The sequence below is a fragment of the Armigeres subalbatus genome, chromosome 2 (genome assembly GCF_024139115.2).
Source record: "Armigeres subalbatus isolate Guangzhou_Male chromosome 2, GZ_Asu_2, whole genome shotgun sequence".
NCBI lineage: Eukaryota > Metazoa > Arthropoda > Insecta > Diptera > Culicidae > Armigeres > Armigeres subalbatus.
Window position 1 is genome coordinate 150,368,750 of NC_085140.1, and position 17,807 is coordinate 150,386,556.

Here is a 17,807-nt window from a genome sequence, read left to right on the forward strand (position 1 = left end):
CTTTGTTAAATGCACACTCAGGAATCAGAAAAAAACGGAAATAGTATAAGTTTTAATCATTTTATTTATATACGACGATTAAACGAACGATAGTATAAAATATATACTATGAAGCATTCAAAATTATACTATGCATGAATATTGCAAAATTAGTTTTCATTAGTATTCAGGAGACCTGTCAGAAAAAAAATCACGTGGAGTTGTATTTTTTTCAAAAGTTTGAATTTAATTCAAAGAAAATAAAATTCCTGGAATATTCCCCAACATAAAATGTTTCATGATTGGATTGCCATTATTCATCTTCACAAGCTGCGCTGTCGGAATCCAACTGTGAAGAAGTCGACGACCTATTTTGATCAGGTTCGGGAGTTCTGCTCAGGGAAAGGTCGGTATGCCATGTACATATTAAATCACCTGTAATTACTGAAATAACCCGAAATGTTCTAGGCAACGTAACGAGCATGGTGATTCATTCGACTACGGACTGGAACTCTCGCTTGAACCCGAGCTGGAACCATTTCGAGACTGCCAGGAAGATGCAACAATCTCATAAAAAAAGATGATCCAACACAACTGTCTGTTCCGGCAATCCAATATTTATTGATGGTATGATAAGCATGATATGATAAGATTATAATGTTTGTTTCGACAATTTGTCATTTTATGTTTTTTATAAAATAAAATTTTGTGATTAAACTTGGTCTACAAAATTATTAATAAACAAAATCCAAACATAAACAAAATTATCTGATGCAGAATCCATCTAAACAATCTTTCCACAATATACTTTTTTCACATATACGAAAGTTATACTAAGCTCGTTTTGTTGGCAGTTAAACTTAGCCGGGGTCAACCAGGCGAATAGTCATTTAGTATGACTTCTAATCTATTTAGTTTAAATTTATTTCAGAGTGCAAACACTACTGTAAATATTTCGATGAAGTAGTGCAAAGCAGACAAACTACACCTTTGCTTCAATCGTTCAAACTGTGAAAGCCGTTCCGCAAACATTAAAATGATTGTTCCACTGTAAACATTTCTATCATTTTCTTCAGCAAGAAATTTGATTAATTCTTTCTGAATATTATCGATATTATTCCAATGCATCATTCTGCTTCCTCTTCGGTGTCCTAAATTCCTACTGGAACTTAACACCTGCGTTGCAACTTATTATGAATTGAAAACTTTTTGCTGCCCACCATTGATTGAATGAATATGTATCTTGAGTGGAAAGCCATGAAGATGACACTCATCCGATTGCGTTTTGTTATGCTACGCTTATCATAATGGCTATGATTATTTGGTTACATTTATACATGGAAAGTGAATTGAACAAGTCGCTTGGATTAAACGCGTCCAAACACCTTCGCTCAACTCACTTGAACGGACAGTAAGTTGAACATGTTCAACTATTGGCAAGTAAATTGCATTAAACTAAGCTGTTCAATTCACTTGCCCTTTCAAAACGTAGCATTACGGTGAGATATTTCGGCTAAACTTAATTACGCCTATTTTATTGTGCTTTCTCGATTTCGTATCCAATATCAGATATTTTTTGGGATTTAATAGATTATTTTTCGATACTTTCGCAAGAAAAACTAGTTGAACGTACCCGACCTTGCTCGGGATTATACTACAGTCGCTCTCCACATCTCGATATTGAAGGGACCATCGAGATAGGGAGAGATCGAGGAATGGAAGGAAAATTTAAATGGGTACTAGATCCAAAACAGCTTGTTGCTATGAAAAACGACAACAAAACAAATATCATTGCTTATTGTTGATCTGTATTGTTATCGTCCAAATATGGTCTAGTAGCCTAAAAATTTGAACATATCGACATAAGGAGAGTGAATCCAGAACAAAATACGATTACAACACATCGGGATAGAAAGATTTCAAGATAGGGAAGTTATCGAGATGTAGAAAGACAAAATGTATGTAGATTGAAGGGACCGAGGAAACCATCGACATAGGGAGAGATATCGAGATATAGAACATCGAGATTTACAGAGTCAACTATATTTTGCATTCTTACTGTCAATTGTTGAGTTCATTCAGCGCCGCACTCTAGATCTTTTTTAGCGCGATCGTATTTGGTTTCCTTACAACTCGCATCAAAATTGTATTTTCACAATTTCTCAACTTTCTCCTAAAAATTTAGTGATGTTTTATAACACAGCAGTCCTAAAGACAAATCGATTAATGAGAAACCCGTACAAATCGGTCAACCCGTTCGTGAGTTATATTGCCTCAAAGGAAATGCAAACTCACTTTTCTATAGAGAGATTGTACCACAAACGTAATTATGCTTGAATTGTATTTATATCAGACTCTCATATTGGGCAGTTTGTTCACAAAAGTACGTTTCTCATATTCACAATTTGATAACAATTTGGGAATTCTCAAAAATGGGATTATGCATGCGAGTTAATTTGAAAAGAAATCATCATTGGTTTTATAAAATCAAAATAATTCAACGCGGTGTGTGACAAAAAAAAAAGATCATCGCTAATACTTTCACTACGTGAAAATAAAGCTCTTATGGGCCAAACACATGGGAAAACTGTCAAAACGCACGCAAACGTGTCCATTGTGTTTGACCCTTTAGGCTTTCATTTCGTGACTATTTGAAAAAAATCTACCGAGGGTCCCAAACAACTTTTTTTTCTCCCTTAAACGGAACCCTTTAGTTGTAAAACAGTCAATTATTTACCACGTCACTACTAAATGAGTTTCCCCGATTTTTTTTTCCAATCATCATATAAAAAATTAAGGAGGAATCGATTATTACCAAGTTATAGTCTAAATAACTTGTTTATTGAAGCTCAAGCGTCAAAGAGCATAACGAAGCCAAACTCGATAAAAATATGAAATCCTCTGAAAATAGCTGAGAAACGCTTGGATGGAGATTATGCACTGGTTCGATATCTTTTTTTTCATATATACCCAATTCTTTCTAAACACCTGCCAAAATTGAAACTTGTTATGCGAATGAATAAGTTTAACTGGTGTCATAAAATTATTCAAAACGATTGATCATGCTAAACAATAATCTACCATAGTAATATAAAAGCCTTCCTTAGCCATGCGGTGATATCCCAAGCAACATTACAAGTTTTATTCCGCTCTAGGGATGGTTTTCAAATATCATTTTAAAATAATTGTAACAGCAATATATAATCTCCCTTGAATATATTGATATTTCTCCCTAATATATTTATAATGCAAATCAACTACCAAAAAAGTGTTTTAAGTGGTGAAAACATTGTCTAATCATGAATTATTGGAACGATTAATTGAGATGCGGTTTACACTGAGTGAAAGCTGATGAGTATCCCTTTTAGCTATGTAGGTTTTCTTTTAACCTGCGCTTAATGGGGAAACGTCATTAACAGTATAATGAAAAAATAAATTTCCCCATACTAATTTGCATGCAAACTTGAAACGGCTTGTGCTTAATCAGTTTTAATCCAAATGAGCTCAAATTTTCAGGGGAAACTCAGAACATGGTAAAGAATCAGATGAGCACTGTGGATCAAAATCAATTTTTTGAACCACCCTAATGCTCATCTCACAAGTAGGTAAAATATTTTGATCACATCATCCTTGAAAATGTGATAAAAATTGTACGTTTTCAAAAATCCTTAAGTCTTGAATGTCGGAATTCCATCGTTTTTCGAGCTCAAACAATCATTTTGTAAACTCTTATGCATCTATATATCTATAAATCATAAATCTATAAATCTCTACGAATTTTGTTAATTTACATTTAAATTCAAAAAGTGTAACAAAACATAAGTAAATTGATCAGGGTCACTTCCTTGCTGTTAAAAAATACCAGTGAGTTTAACCATTGCCTAGCGGTAATGTTTGCTAGCCAAATGTTGAATTCAATAAATTCGGCTCCGTAAGTGTGTGTGTATAACGATCGTCATATGTTGGGTAGTTTAATTATAACGTGTATCGTGTATCGTGGCGCCACATGTGGGGTCGCCAGAATTTCGTGAGAGTGAATCATATTGTTAATATATTATGCATCTCGAGATAAAATAGAATACTGCGGCTTCCTGCTTCCGAGCCTGCGAGTGTAAGACCGTCGCAGCATTCTAGGAAAAGATTAGCGCGACAATAGTACATTTGATAAAAGTGTTGCAGTCAAATGAGCAAACAACAGCATGGTGTGCGAAACAGAGAGCGAGTAGGTGCACCGGCATGGTCCCGCCGGATACAGTTCAACGAGCTATATCAAATTTATTATACATTTCCACAAAAATATGCCTACCACACTTCTGCTACAACATTTGATTTTCCATTTGCATTCGATTAAACATAATCGATTAAGTTTGCAAAAAAAAAACATCAAGCATCCCTATTTTTTTCATGATGACATTTTGAAGTGTGTGTAAAACGATCGTCATATTTTGGGTAGTTCGATTTACGTGTGTATCGATCCTTTCGGACGCGAGTTGGCGCCACATGTGGTGTCGCCAAAATTTCGTGAGAGTGAATCATATTGTTAATATAGTATATTTGGAAACATGTACATGTACAACTAAGACTGACCTTAAGCTGTACATAACAGCTTCAATTGCATATTACTCGGTGATTCAACCTTACGAATCATTTGAATTGATACTCAAACACGCGTGATGTTGTATTTTGTACAACATTAATGAAAAAACATTTCTCATGGTAAACAGCATGAACGAGCCTGCATGAACGTTCCAGGAACGCGCGCGTTCCGAACGGTTCTTAATCATAATTGTGCATAGGCTTATTGCATATTGCTGGTTGAATTTTGTGTAGAAATAAGAGGTTCAAGTCAAGATTATGCCATCGTTCTCACGAACAGTCTGCAGGTCGGCTATCTAAATCGCTCAAAATGGTATCTTATATTACAATTTCCTTGTGCCCAGATACATTAATTCCATTATAAAGACATTCTAAGTTGTTGAAAAAATGGCCCAACCTGTCCCCTATTTGACCAATTGTCACCTCCGATGACTATGGCTTTTCAATTTTAACCAATTTTGTTCGACTTTTTGTACCTTCGACCTTTTGTCATAGATTCCGCATTACCTATTCGCAGGTACGCATTAAACTATTCACTAATTATTCATTACCTATACTGCCCCCACTCGCATATCTGTCCCATACCGTTTTTTCGCATTCTGAGATAATAGCCATTGAAGTTCCAAATCGCATCTTCCATATGAAACTTCACAAAAATCTAGTAAATTGAAACATCATCGTACCTTGCTCAAATTTTGCAGAGTTGTTCATCATTTGATAGATTACCGTAAAGCGATTTAGTTTTATCGAAACATGGTTTAGTTTTGTGCAATCAGGACATGTAAATTCTTGGTGGGACTGTTATACGGGTACTTTCAATGTGGGACGCATATGACTTGTTATTTTTTTCACTAATGGGCATACTAAATCGCAATTTTCATTATGGTTTATGGAAGTGCATTATAAATGAACCCTATTCAGTTGTTTAACTTAAAAGTGACGAAAATTCAAATGGAACTGTTATGCGAGTGGGGGCAGTATACTAATAGGTCGTTGTTTGATATATCAATCGTGATATGATTCTTCAATTGGGTAATATTCTCTAATAGGTACGCCATGGTAAAGCCACCAAGCACTTTCAGTGGAGACGCGTGGTAGTTGGGTTTGAACGAAGCCGCATCTGTTGTTATTTACTCATTGCTTGTGAAAACGCCGGGCAGGGGGTTTCGTCAAGTTTACCCACCTCCACTTTTCGATTGAATTGGCAAATAAGAGAAATGGGAGAGCCCAATCCCGGGAGCGATAGCGGCGAGAGGCGCGATTTTTCAGAAGCAACGCTTCGGAACTGGGAAACACTTTGTCGGCAAGGCAAAGCAAAGGCAAACGGCAAGCTTCGGTGTGATTTTCGCATAAGTTAAAGCTTTGGGACGTAGCAAAATCGTATGCCAACAGGTGCTTGGGTTAGTAATCCGTATTTCTTGGTGGGCTGGCTCGGATGAAGTTCGACCGGGAGAGAAATGCGGTGAAGTTCGGTGGTTTGAGGTTTTGGGTCGAATATCTGTCGATTGGTCATTATCAGCTCGGGTTTGGCTACGTAGTTTATGGAAATCTGTGGTTTCTTGTGGAAAATAATCTCTTCATTCCATCGGGTTGGAATTTTTCATTTTAGGGACGAAAATAGGGAACAGCGAAATTGAGGATTCGGTTCGCTTCGCTCCACGGAGCTTGTGTATTCAGGTGAATAACTTTCATGAGCAAGTATTCGTGGGTAAATTTGTGCCTGGATTTTGGGCAAAGCTTTGGCGGTTGCCGCCTCATTTTTTGGGGACTAGAACAGGGGATTTTTTATACTGTCTCGTGTCTACCTGAGTGACTGGATGATAAATTGCGCTGTGTGGAAAAAAGTCCCTAAAGTGCAAACGGATGATTGAGGGATGTTGTTGGTTGAGTCTAAAACATAAACATTCACGAGGCCCGGGAATTTGTTTTGCCTGCGGTGGTCTTCTCTAGAAGGTGAGAGTATGTGGGTATTTTAGATTTTTGTCTAGCGAGTAAAACTGATAGCGTACAGCACTGTTCTTAAAATATGTATACATAAGGCTATGTCCATTTAGAATCCGGAATAATAAAATTATCTGTATCTCGATAACGGATTGACGTACAAATAACGTTAATACATCAAAACAAGAGTAATTCACTGTACTTTAAGGAAAAAATATTTATACAAATAATTTCTTCTTGTTTCTAGTGAAAATTCGCACCACTTCTTTATTCCTCTCATCAAAAGTTGCACACCTCCGAAGTCCCTTGGCACATTTGTTCCACATTTTGGCCATCTGAGTCGCGTCCCCAGCTGTTTTTTCACTTTTTCCACTTTTCTTAAGCTTCCGCTTCATTACTGCCCAAAATGTCTCGATGGGCCGGAGCTGTGGGCAGTTGCGAGGATTTATGTTTTTATCGATGAAATCTTCGTTATTATCGCTGAACCACTGGATGACTTCCCGGCTGTAGTGACAACTCGCCAAATCTGGTCAAAACTTCACGGGACCTTTATGGGCTTTATGGAAGGTAGACCGCGGTTTTTGAGACATTCCTCCTTGTACAGCTTCGAGTCCATCGTCTTATTTGTCACAAACACTTAGGTCTTTGCCCCACAGTTGCATATCCCTTGCCAAAATCATCCGTTTTTTTTTAAGTTTGTCTAAAAAGTAAACTTAAACTTCGCAGGAACTACTCCTCGTGCCGTCACCATGTGAAATTTTTGGCTAGGAAACTGTCCGAAATCCATTTTGACGTAGGTTCCATCGTCGATGAGCAGGATTATCAACGTGGGTGTGCAGACCTTTTTCTCATTTTTCGGCTTCCATCTGGAATAATTTTTGACACGCTGCACGAAACTTTGTGAAATTTATACCACAGCAAGTGGGCGCCTAGGTAGACAAACGGCTGAAAAATAATTCTTGCAGCGGTCACTTTACGTGCCGCTGCAATACAATAAATGATTTCGGATTCTAAATGGACATAGCTTTACATAGTAGAAAAAAAGAGGAGAAATCCTTGATTATTATATGATAAGACACTTTTCTAGATCTTATTTTGAATGTATTTGAATATTTAATATAGACATAGCTTAAATATCGATTAAATATTTTACAATAAAATAAGTGCACTGAAAGGATAGAGGATCACTTTAAAAACATGGTGCGCAAGTACAAAGTTATTTTCTTTTCAAACCCTTTAGAAAAGGGGATCTGGCTATGTGCGGCATTAACTGGTTTTGTTTCATCATGGAGCACGTCAATGAATTCGATTTGAGGAAGTTTCGTATAAAACATTCTGCCTAACCTCGACCAAACCGCGAGTCTTACGGTTCCCCAAAACTAACATTAGTGTATAAGAATCATATTAAACTGTATTCATAAACATGATTCCGGCTCCGTAACGCTTCACGGCAAATGAGCCTTCCAAATAACTGATAGATTAAAAAAAACATTCTGCCTCATGGAAGTGCAGTAGGAGGCTTTTACGTGCAGGGTTCTGCATAGCGGAGTTTTGTCCGGATGGCGCAAGCAACACCACTTGTTTCTCAGTGAGTAACAACAACTATAATTTGACTAATCAAAGGTCTCAATTATTTACTATGCATCGTATGTGGAACACCTTTTTAACACAAAGATAATGTGCTGTTCAACGGATCTCAACTTGTTTTGAAACACATCAGAAACATTGTGGCAACAATTAGCAACCGATATGTTTCTGTTTGTGCAACTTAACTATTTTGTTTTTTTAGTTCAACAATTTGAACCCATATTCAAACCAAGAAGGTAGAAGGTAGATCAGTGGAACGCTATTGAAACATTGAGTGTTTCTGAAAATGGGAAATGGCTTCAATGAGATTTTTTGTATTGCCAGAGCCTTCAGTGCAATCTATTAGCAACAAGCAGCTTTTTGCAAGATGTTGAGCGTGCTGTGGGGTCGCTTGAGGCAAGGTACCCGATCAGCAATGCATAACAAAATTATAACTCAATTCTATCATTGGTTGTTATTTAAAACAACGTGTGTTATAATTAAATAATTCGATGTAGGCAATTACCTTGAAAGTTGTTTTTTTTTCAGGATAATTATATCAACGTTTGTTATAATGTTGATATGAAGGTATCAACCTCTGATTTAATTGTTTTACGGGTAGTATCTTATTTGGAAATTCATTCGAAAAATTCTGAAAGAATTTTCAAGGAAATTCCTGAAGGGATTTCCGACATTTCAAATTTCTCCAGAGAATGCCTTATGAACTTCTCACTGAAATATATTTGGGAATACCTCTAACTTTAGAAAAAACACCTTGAGGAATTGTCCCAAAGGTTCCTCCTCAAGTTCCTACAAAAATCCCTTTAGAGATTTCATTGGTAATTCATTTACGAATAACTTTGGACATTACTTCACGAACATCCTTTAAAAACTTCATTGAAAATGCTTTTGGAAATGCGGGCTCCTTCGAATATTCATTGAGAAATTATTTTATTACTTTATTATTTTGTTTGCAGATGACACGGGCCTCTCAGCCAAAGGGCGAAGCCTTCGTGTCATTTGTAGTAGATTGCTAGTAGATAGGCAAAAAAGTTTGGATATTTTCTCCACTTACTTGCAAAAATGGAAAATTTCCCCGAATGCTTCCAAAACTCAGCTTATAATGTTTCCACATAAGCCGAGAGCTTCTTATTTGAAACTTTCTAGCAGACATGTTGTCACTATGAATGGGGTTCCAATTAATTGGTCTAGCGAAGCTAAATATTAAAAAAAAATAAAGTGAGATTCCACAATAATTTTTCGAAGGAATAGCTTAAGGTGATTATAGAATGAAGCCTGTGGTGAATTTCAAATTCACCAATCGTTTATCTACATACATTTCCAAAAGCCCAAATATTTTTTTCGTACAGTGCCGAAACTCAAATTATGATTGTTCAGCATAACTAAGCAAACTAACTAACCGTTATTTCAGCCCCCTACGCGTTATAGTTCTTTCATCTTGTGCTCTTGAAAAAATATTGGAAAAGCACGTGGTTTACAAAATGGCCGATTTCTGGCTTTATTGTATAATCACCTTAAAGAAACAGTGCTGTAGAAAATTATAGTTCACTTAACTGTTCTTGAGTTGGCGCTCCTGAATTATATATAAAATGGAAGCTCTTCTGTATCTATATTGCCCAACGGGTTTAGTTTTTATCCTACATCTGTTGATGAAAAATATTCCCTCCGGAAAAACGGCCAGTTTTTATCGAAAAGCTCGTTTTCTATTAAAATAAAATAATGTAATAGCCATATAAAGCACTTGACCTTCTGGCCTTGGCATTACATCCCCCAATGAAATCCTGAAAATTTCATCCAAATCGGAGAACATCGATACAAGAGGAGGTCGCACTTCTCGCGAACTGGCTCCTAATGTTATTTTCCGAATACATTTCAATACAAAGTTACCAAAGAATAAAAGAATTTTCAGCCGAAATACCTAATAATTTCTCGTAATCATACGAAGGAAATTTGTTGAGGATATTCCGTAGAATTTGCCAAGCAAATGCCGAGGAAATAGCCTAAAATTTTCTGAGGAAATTTTAGAAAATTTCCGGAAAAAAATACGGAAAAAATTTGCCGAGGAAATCCTGAAGAGCTTTTCGAATAATTTGAAAAGAGACTCCCAAAGAATTAACTGATGAAATTCGAAAGGAAATTCCGAAGAGTTTACGAATGAATTACGAAGAACTTGCCAAAGGAATTTATTTTGGTCCTGTCACTTCTCTGTGTATTCACTAATTTCGATTTCTAATTTTAGTTACGAAGTTATTAGTTATTAGGTATCTGTTGCCGAGTTTTCTGGCTTCCGGAATGAAATCTTGAGTAACCTTCAGGGGATCAAGGTTTCATTTCAGATTGCTAGGAAGGGTGACTGCCGCGTTTTGCCGGGATCCTTTGACGATCGCAAACGTCTTCTTCAGTATTTAACTGAGAAGCACCATAAATTCTTCACATACGACGACAAAACTGAGCGATTGTTCAAAGTCGTCTTGAAAGGTCTCCCCAGTGATGATAAATCACTGGATGAGATTGAAATTGAAATTTCTCAATCACTTGGATTTTCACCAGTCCAAGTAATTAAGATGAAAAAGAAATCCCACTCTGGTACTTCCCAGAGGGGCATTTTTCAAGAATTTTATTTAGTTCATTTTAACAAAAGTGAACTAAATCATATGAAAAGTTTGGAAAAGGCCTGTATTATGTCCCATGTCCGTGTTACATGGGAACATTTCCGCAGGCCTGGGGGAAATTTCCAAAGCCCCACCCAGTGCCGTAAGTGCCAAAAGTGGGGTCATGGAACCAAACATTGTCACATGGATGCTAAATGCATGATTTGTGGTGGAACCTCTCACGCCAAGGACGCATGTCCTGTGAGAGAAGATTCCAATAAATTTAAGTGCGCAAATTGTGGGGGGAATCATAAATCCAATTTCTGGGAATGCCCTTCACGCAAAAAAAGTTTTCAATTCCCGTGCAAAATTGATGACGGGAAATGCCAATCGGAACCCAGATTGGACGGGTAGAAATTTGTCAAATGCTCAAATTCCGAAACCAGTTACCGGTCGAGCAATCATACCCACCACAATTCACGAACAAATTTTGCTGATCCTCAACGGGTAGCAAGCTCTTCAGTAAATTCCAATGTACCCACGTATGCAAACATCGCTGCTGGTAGACAAAATTTCTCTTCTCAAAATGAGGTTTATACCCATGTCTCAATGGAAAATAACGGCCATGTTGCCGATTCAGGTAGCATGTCTGCTTCCGATTTTGATTGTTTAACTGAACAATTGCATCACATGATTGATGCAATGTTCAAAGCAAATACCATACCAGAAGCTGTTCAGGTTGGTATAAAGTACATACACAAAATTGTCATCGGAATCCGTTTTAATGGATCCAAATAATTGTGTGAAAGTTCTAAATTGGAATGCCCGCTCTCTAAAGGGTAAGAAAGATGAATTATTCAACTTCCTTTCAGTTCATAATGTGCATATTGCCATTATAACAGAAACTTATTTAAAACCAGGACTCTCCATTAAAAGAGATCCAAATTATTTTATCTACAGAAATGATCGTCTTGACAGCGCCTGTGGTGGGGTCGCCATTGTCATTAATAGACGTATCAAACATAAATTATTTTCTTCGTTCGAAACCAAAGTTTTTGAAACCTTGGGAGTTTCTGTTGAAACAAATTTTGGACAATTTTCCTTCATTGCAGTCTACTTGCCTTTTCAATGCAATGGGCAGCAAAAGAATTTGTTGAAAGCTGATCTTCAAATTCTGACTCGCAACAAATCAAAATTCTTCGTAATTGGTGACTTCAATGCCAAACACCGTTCATGGGATAATGCTCAAAGCAATTCCAATGGTGAAATTTTATTTGAAGATTGTTCTGCGGGATATTATACTATTCAATATCCCAATGGACCAACTTGTTTTTCTTCCAGTCGAAATCCTTCTACAATTGATTAGGTTTTAACGGATTCAAGTCAGCTGTGTGGCCAATTGGTAACTCATGCTGACTTTGACTCTGATCACCTTCCTGTGACGTTTGAAATCTCACAAGAAGCCATTTATAATCCAATCAGCTCTACTTTTAATTATCATAGAGCTGATTGGGATTTATATAAAACGTATATCGATAGGAATTTTGATGTTGATATTCCTCTCGATACCAAAAGTGAAATCGATAATGCTCTCGTATCTTTGACAAATTTAATTGTCGAAGCAAGAGGCATTGCAACTCCTAAATGTGAAATTAAATTCAACTCCATTATTATTGATGACGATCTTCAGCTACTGATCCGTCTTAAAAATGTGAGGCGAAGGCAATACTAAAGAACTCGCGATCCCGCGTTGAAAGTTATTTGGCGAGATTTGCAAAATGAAATTAAAAAACGTTTCGCTATTCTGAGAAATACCAACTTTGAGAATAATGTTTCGATCCCAGTTCGAAACCCTTTTGGAAATTAACGAAAATTCTTAAAAAACCTCAAAAGCCAATTCCAGCGCTTAAAGAGGGAAATAAAATTTTATTAACAAATGGCGAAAAGGCTCAAAAACTTGCTCAGTAGTTCGAGAGTGCCCATAATTTTAGTCGTCTCACGGTTACACGGAGCTTCGAAGACATTCTCAATCAAGAGAATGTTTTCGACCCTTCGTTGGGAATTAATTTGGATGAAGTGAGATCTATTACTAGAAAATTTAAAAATATGAAAGCCCCGGGTGATGATGGTATTTTCTACATACTTATCAAAAAACTTCCTGAGAGCTCTTTATCCTTTTTGGTTAATTTATTTAACAAATGTTTTCAATTGGCATACTTCCCAGATAAATGAAAAAACGCCAAAGTTGTTCCAATTTTGAAGCCAAACAAAAATCCAGCTGAGGCTTCTAGTTATCGCACAATCAGTTTGCTTTTTTCAATAAGCAAACTGTTTGAAAAAATTATTTTAAATAGACTGATAGTTCATATTAATGACAATTCTATTTTTGCTGATGAGCAATTTGGGTTTCGCCATGGGCATTCAACCACTCATCAGTTATTAAGAGTTACGAACTTAATTCGGCTCAACAAATCTGAAGGATATTCGACTGGAGTTGCTCTTCTTGATATAGAGAAAGCATTTGACAGTGTTTGGCATGAAGGTTCGATTGTAAAATTGATTAATTTTAATTTTCCCCTGTACATTATTGAACTGATCCAAAATTATTTATCAGATCGCTCACTGCAGGTAAACAGATTTAATCAGAATTCTAAATCTGATAGATTACCTGTAAGAGCTGGTGTTCCCCAAGGCAGCATACTGGGGCCCATATTGTATAACATTTTTACTTCTGACTTACCTGATTTACCACCAGGGTGTCAAAAATCTTTGTTTGCAGATGACACGGGCCTCTCAGCCAAAGGGCGAAGCCTTCGTGTCATTTGTAGTAGATTGCTAGTAGATAGTCAAAAAAGTTTGGATATTTTCTCCACTTACTTGCAAAAATGGAAAATTTCCCCGAATGCTTCCAAAACTCAGCTTATAATTTTTCTACATAAGCCGAGAGCTTCTTATTTGAAACCTTCTAGCAGACATATTGTCACTATAAATGGGGTTCCAACTAATTGGTCTAGCAAAGCTAAATATTTAGGACTTCTGCTAGATCAAAAATTAACTTTTAAAAATCACATTGAAGGCCTTCAAGCCAATTGTAACAAATATATTAAGTGTCTATATCCACTTATAAACAGAAAATCAAAACTTTGTCTTAAGAACAAACTTTCGATTTACAAACAAATTTTTAGACCTGCCATGTTGTATGCTGTGCCAATATGGACTAGTTGCTGCAATACCAGAAAGAGGCACTCAAGAGGATTCAAAATAAAATTTTGAAAATAATTCTGAAGTTGCCTCCGTGGTATAGTACCAATGAACTTCCTAGAATTTCTGATATTGAGACATTGCAACAAATGTCCAACAAAATAATTTCCAATTTTAGACAAAAAACGTTGCAACCTTCTATTGCAGCGATTAACTCCTTGTACCCTTTGTATAAAATAGGTTAAGTTTAGTTTAAGTTGAAAACATTGTAATTCCTCCATGGTTCAATTCAACTAGAGGAAAAATTCTAACTGTCAGAGGCAATTGAAATGTATTAATAATAACTTAAACTGTAACATAGCAAATAAGGATGATGGTGTTAAGGAAACACGGAACACCTAGTCTAAATAAAAATTAGTTAAAAAATAAAAAATAGCAAATAAAATTAGTTAAAAAAAATTACAATTTCGTCGCAACGAGGGGTATCGGCTACATACGATGTACCACGCGCCTCCATGCACGCATTAGCATGTGCGTACAAACACCGTCAGATTTTTATTTTGTAATTTTTAGACACCATTTGCTATTTATAATTACACAGGATTTTATTTTTACACGATTTTTTTTCGCTCGTGTTTTTTATCGTGTGACTTCAATTTACCACCAAACTCTTCGCAACATGTTTCAAAAAATCCTGGATAAATCAAAGAAAAATCACATGATAATTGATATGGTTTAAACATTTAGGATGAGTGGAAAATTGAGAAAATATAAATCGTGTAAAAACAAAATCCAGTGTACAATGAAAACTTTAATATCATAAGTTATGCATTTCTTGTCTCATCTAGAACGGTTTCACCGAACCGAACTAATAGAATTTTTACCGGAAGATTACCAAACCGACGTGATAATTATACACGCGCAATCTCCTTCCGCCGAAGGAAGGCTTTATTTGTGGTGACATCAAAGAAATTTTTAAGTTCAAATTTATCATTAGGAGCGAATTCTAAATAAGTCGTTGTTTGTTCATCAATCAATCTCCTTTTGTATAATTTAAATAAATCTTTTTGTCATACAGTATTGTGCTTTACATTGGGCTTCCATCACAGGCCTCTACCTTACTCGAAGTGATGCGTATTAGCTGAAAAACCTGGCACAAAAATAAAATACACCGAGTCATCAAAGCAGGAAAACATCTTCAAAGCGGAGATTATTTCTTACGTTGCTGGTAAATATTGCTGCTTACAGGGGCTTTCTCGCGTCTTTGCAGTTCCTGTGTACTGGCTTACCTCACCTGTGCACTGGCTTAGCTCACTTGACGGATGCCTAATGGGAGCATGAAGGAGCAGCACCTTTCGAGACCCAATGGTATGTAAACAGGTATTCGCACCAGTCGATGTCGTCTATGTTCGGTATGGAGTTTGCTGCAAAGCCCATATTAGTAGGTGTGGGAGGGAACGGGAACGAAGCAAAAATGGAATGAAAAATGTGAGTTCATATTCTATGTGAAAGCAAACATTGCAAGCATGAGTGCAGATTTAATACGGATTATTGAAACCTCGCTTTGCATTCCTGGAATTCGCTTGAATGTGCTTGATCCATGTACCTCTACGAAGCGCTGACAATGTTTTCCTATTTAAAGTATAGTTAGCTGGAAATTAAAGTTGGAAATTTATTTTATATTATATAGTAAACATGCCTTCAAGTTCGTCGATGTTATATCAAGATAAGGTACGTTTAGTATACTTGGACCATGATAAACTATAAGCAATCGAATGTTGAATTATTTCATTGGAATTTCGCTATTTCCAGTGGAATTATCGATTGTCCGAACTTGTGATCGGGACAAACTTGACTCGACGTAATAATTCAAATTATTTTTCTATTGAAACAAAATAGAGAAATTATTGTATATTAAGGTGAATTGCGTTAGAATCCAATTTCAAAGTTACATAGCGCTTTCAGAGGCACATATCTCCAAAAGAAAACAGTCCTTGCTAAAGCTGTGGGATTAAAGCAACGGATTTATGAAAATGCAATTTTGGTGATATACTCATATTTTATTACCGAAAATGATATCTATCCATCTAGTGATGATGGAAATATTGACATAACATATGAAAAAATCATAGAAACAATGATGTTCTAGGATCTCCGAATCGTCCTGAAATTTGAATTAAATGGTCTGATGAATCAACCACTACTTGCATGATGTTTCAAGCCCCGGTATTAACCCAATTATGAGCTCCAAGTATTTGTCTTTTACTTGCATCTCAAATGCAGGCATATGAGATGTTGTGAGATCTCCAAATTGTTCTGGAGTCCTTATCAAATGTTCTACTGAATCAACCACGACTTCTATAATGTCATCAGCCGCGGTATCAACCCAATTATGTTCTCCGAGTATTTTTCTTAAAAGATTTATTTATGAGATTTTTTATAAAGTATAAGTTCATCACCCTCCTTAGCCGTGCGGTGAGATGCGCGGATACAAAGCAAGAACATGCTAAGGGTGGCTGGGTTCGATTCACGGTGCCGGCTAGGCAATTTTCGGTTTGCAAAATGTATCGACTTCCCTGGGCATAAAATAATCATCGTGTTAGCATAATGATATATGAATGCAGAAATGGAAACTTTGGTTAGAAACCTCTCAATTAAAAACTGTGGGAGTGTTTAATGAACACTAAACTACGAGGTGGAAATGTCCCAGTGGGGGAATGTAATGCCAATGAAGAAGAAGAAGAATAAGAAGAAAAAGAAGAAGAAGAAGAAGAAGAAGAAAAAGAAGAAATTCATCACAACCTCCTAGTATTTGTCTTTCATTTGCTTCCCGAATCCAGGCATGTGAGATGTTGTAATATCTCCAAATTGTTCTGGAGTTTTATCCAAATCGTCTATCGAATTTATCACTGCTTTCAATATGTCTTCAGAATCAGCGTAAAGCAAATTATGTCCTCCAAGTATATATTGTTTACTGGCAATTGCCCTAGAGCTTGAATCAACCACGACTTCCATAATGTCCCTAGCAGTGACATAATTGCATTTATGTTTCTACGTTGCACAAGTTATTAATGCGCATCCTAAATGTTTAACCCATATTAATTACCCTGTGATTTTTCTTTAAATTATTTAGGATTTTTTGAAACAAGTTGCAAAGATTTTGATGGCAAATTGAAGTCGTGCGATCAAAAATTCGAGCGAAAAAAATCGTGTGAAAACAGAAACCTGTGTAATTGGATTGTTTGTAATGCACGAGAAAGGCACAATCACTACTAGGTTGATTGTTCTGGGTTTTTCATGAAAAATCAGATGTCCCTTTTTTGCCCTAAAATGTCCTCCTTCTTGGATATTTTCAGGAAACATTAGCATGAACAACACCTTATGAAGAAATGTATGTTTATTGAAAATTCGCAAATAAAACGTAAAGTTGCACACTTCTGGTTGTTTTATTGCTTCCTGATGTGAATATTTTCCATTAAATTCGGGCGAAAATGGGTGAATTGCAGTGATACAGGACCAGGAAAAAAATGTTCAGATGCTTTTCAAGTAAGCAGACATCGAATTGCATTTAGAATGCATTGCAAAGTACGGTTTCTAGACTATGTGAAGAAAATAATAGCCTGCTATTTTTGGTATTTTTTCTAACCGTATGATATCACGTCAGCTCAAAATTAATTGGAAATAGCTAAAATAAATAAGTACCGCGCGGGACCAAAATCCGTCCACCTCATGAGATATCATTAAATTAAAGGGGGTTAAAGGTAATTAATGTAGAAATAATTTATCTAATCCTGTTCAGATACTTGGCAGTAAGCTTTTAGGCATAGAAATGAAAAGAAGGCTCAGATCAGAAACAAATCGCCACCCACCAGACGCGGAGTTTTTGCCGCCATTTTGTTTTCGGGTAGACTA